At 44.6% G+C, this 3,591-nt stretch overlaps 1 pseudogene; it reads left to right on the top strand.

The window, feature by feature from the left end:
- Positions 1 to 273: 273 nt before the first annotated feature.
- On the top strand, positions 274 to 862 carry LOC101031572 (large ribosomal subunit protein eL13 pseudogene; annotated as a pseudogene).
- Positions 863 to 3,591: the final 2,729 nt, after the last annotated feature.

Raw genomic sequence — 3,591 nt, 5'->3', positions numbered from 1 at the left:
ATGGCAAGTTGGAATTCGAACACAAAGCTGATTTCAATGTCAAAAATCTCCTCAGAGTCTGTCCCATTTTTTCCTCATTGTTCCTTAGGGAAAGAGCCGGGGCAGACAATCACTGTTTGACAGTTTTCTAATTTACCGGTGTGTGGGCGCCAGCGCTTCATTCCTAACGTATGTACGGATTCATGCATTTAACATACAGTTTAGGCGTTGCGGCGCCGCTCCCTTTCGGCTCGGCTGTTGACCCGCGCAGGAGCCGCAGGGCCGTGGGCAGCCATGGCTCCCAGCCGGAACGGCATGAGCCCGAAGCCCCACTTCCACCAAGCACTGGCAGCGGCGCGTGGCCACGTGGTTCAACCAGCCGGCCCGGAAGAGACGTAGACGCAAGGCCCGCCCCCGCGTCGGGGCCCATCCGGCCCGCCGTGCGCCGCCCCACGGTTCCGAAGGCTTCAGCCTGGAGGAGCTGAGGGTGGCCGGCATTCACAAGAAGGTGGCTCCGACCACTGGCATTTCTGTGGATCCCAGGAGGTGGAATAAGTCCACCGAGTCCCTGCAGGCCAACGCGCAGCGGCTGAGGGAGTACCGCGCCAAAGTCGTCTTGTTCCTCAGGAAGGCCTCAGCCCCCCCCCCACCGGAAGGGCGGCAGTTCTGCTGAAGAACTGAAGCTTGCCACCCAGCTGACGGGACCGGCCGTGCGCATCCGGAGCGTCTGTAAGAAGGCGAAAGCACGAGTCATCACTGAGGACGAGAAGAATCGCGAAGCCTTCGCTAGTCTCCGCATGGCTCTTGCCAACGCCTAGGTCTTCGCATTCGAGCAAAAAGAGCCAAGGAAGCTGCAGAACAGGACGTTGAAAAGAAAGAGTAAAGCCCTCTTGGGGACTTGCAATTAAAAAAAAAAAATTGCAGTACATTGGAAGAGACACACTCCTCAGAAAAACAGAAACAAGCATTTATTGATGTTCTGTTATATGCCAGGCACTATGTTAGGCTCAAAGATGTGATCCTTGCTTTAAAAGAACCCTCAATTTCACAGGGAGATAAATCCTTAAGACGTACTTTCAACAGAAGGTAGTGAGTTTACTGAGGGGCTGTCATATACACTTCCAGACCAGGGGCATCTAATGTAATTGCGTCTCTGAGAGACCTTGGAGCCATCTACTCATTGTTTTCAGAAGTACAAGTTTGCACAGTTAACAGAATTCTAGAGGGAACCATTGTTGCTAGCAGTTCATAAAACTGAGAAAGCAAAAATAGCAAAAAGTAATGCTACTAATAATAAATGAACTGGAAACTCCTACTCAGAAAGTTTCCTAGGCTCTCCACTTCCTCCTGAAGAATGGAGCTACTCAGCCAGGCCATCTGCATGACAAGTCCCCCATTCTGCCTGCCCTGTCAGAATTCCCGTGCAAAGGCACTCAGCCCAGAATCTGCTGAGTGGGCAGCAAGCTCCCGATGCCTGCCTTCCACTGCCAGGTGACTTGGCTCCGGTATCTCCCAAAAACTTCGTACCCGGAAATGATTGCCTTTGTTCATCGCCAGATACTAGAAAGACCCGGAAATGATTGCCTTTGTTCATCGCCAGATGTTAGAAACAAGTATCTGTATCAGAAAAATAAGTAAATACAGGAAACCAGTATGGGAAAGAGAAGGGTGCAGCAGACAAGGAGAAGTGAAGACAAGAACTAGAGACAAAACATCTCACAGGAGATGCAAAGAGAGCCCTTGAAACTTCCTAATTTCCTGCAAGTTTTAATGAGCCTAGTTGTACTTGGTAAAGTTTGAATTTTGAATTTTGTGCAATCTCCCTATTTTCTTTTACTAAATCCTTGTAAGTGTGTTAACTCAAGTGGGTTTCTGTTCCTTCCTACCAAAAAAAATCTTTGACTAGAACACCTTTGACTAAAATTTTTCTCTTTTGAGTCATACATTTATCTTTTTAACTCACTGTTTTGCCTCAGGAGTGAGACCAAGCCAGAGCTATTCATTATCCTGCAAATGCATTTAGCCTTTTGTTGCCTCTATTTCTTGGTTATAGGTTCCTTCTGCTCCAAAAGCCTGTTACCTGCATGTCCAAGTATCTGTATGTCAGCCAGGCTTTGAGCCCCAGGGGAAACCTCCTCCATTTGGCTTCTCCGAACCTTGCTGGCCACAAGTAATCTCTCACTCTTCCATACGGCTTCATATGTAGGTCTCTTGATTCCCATGCTTTCTTCCTTATGGTAGAGCTATTAGTATACCCAACTTATCTTTCCTAGTATATTATATGCTCCTGGAGGCAGAGATTTTTGTCCTACCCTTTACAAACTTTATCAGTGTTTCACATATAGTAGGCACTAAATTCTGCTTATAAAATTAGTGAACAAATGAATGAATTCAAAGTGCCAGAAAGCATAATGAACTAAAAACTGTCAAAACTCCAATTTTGGAGGAAATAAAAACAAATGAGAAATTAGATTCTATCAAACCTATAGACAAAAACCAAATTAAAGTATATACTGAGATCAGTGCAAATTCAAGCAAACCTTGAACTTAATCTCTAAGGTTTCTTCCACTACAAAATAAAATAAAATAAAAATCCATGCCTATGTTATTCTATACAATAAACATCTACAATACTCCGCAGGGAGACCAGAGTTTAGAAATCAAGTATCGAGATGGTGCACATTTTTAATGACGAAAAGACAATGCTTTTATCTATTTACCATAGTACTTATCATCATATAATATGACATGTAATTATTTATATACCTATTTGCTTATGACTTATCTCCTACTGAACCTACTGAAATGTGAGCTTCTTGTGGAAGTGATCTTCATTTAGCCCATGTGCCTAAAGTGACTGGAATAGAGGTGGCACACAATAAATAATTGCTGAATGATTGAATAATGAATGAGCAGGAAATATAAAAACACATGAGCTGTAGCCTCTGTCCTCATTAAGCATCCAGCTGTCTTTAGTATAGAAGACACTGCCCTGCCCATATCCTTCACCAGACCAATGCCCTTATCCCCCAGCTGTTATAAGTGTTGTTTGCTAACAGCTCAGAGCTGCCCACTACTCCTGAGAATTGCCCTCAGTGGCTGGAAACATCTTTCCCAGAAAGGCGTGGGAGGTTGCACATTATCTCCAGAGCTGGCCACTAGCCAATGACTTGTTGATGAAGGGCTCCAAAATAGTGACCCACACCACTTGCCCACAGCACCTCTTCAGTGTGGGAAGGTTTTGCGATCTCATTCACCGTTTAGAGTTCCTCAAGGGATCGAAGCAAGTGCAAATCTTCATCTGTTCCCTCCTCATTCCCTCCCTGACAAGTTTTACCTGAGAGCACTCTCTCAATGAATCACTGGCATAAAAATCCTTGTCTCAGGCTCTGTGTCTTAAGAACCCAACCTAAGACATTTGGAGTTATCTATTATCTATTACGTGCCATGCACCATTTTGAAAGCTTTATAGTAAGTTGGCAATTTAATTTACTTTAACCTTCATAACCAATTTGCATGACAATTATCACCCTGATTTACTCACGCTCACAGAGGCTAAATCAATTGCTTAATACATTCTACATGGTCAAGGTGGGATCTGAACGTCAATCT

The sequence above is a fragment of the Saimiri boliviensis genome, chromosome 6 (genome assembly GCF_048565385.1).
Source record: "Saimiri boliviensis isolate mSaiBol1 chromosome 6, mSaiBol1.pri, whole genome shotgun sequence".
In the NCBI taxonomy this organism is placed as follows: Eukaryota; Metazoa; Chordata; class Mammalia; order Primates; family Cebidae; genus Saimiri; species Saimiri boliviensis.
The sequence above is the reverse complement of the archived record's forward strand: the minus strand, read 5'-3'. Positions and strand labels throughout refer to the sequence as shown.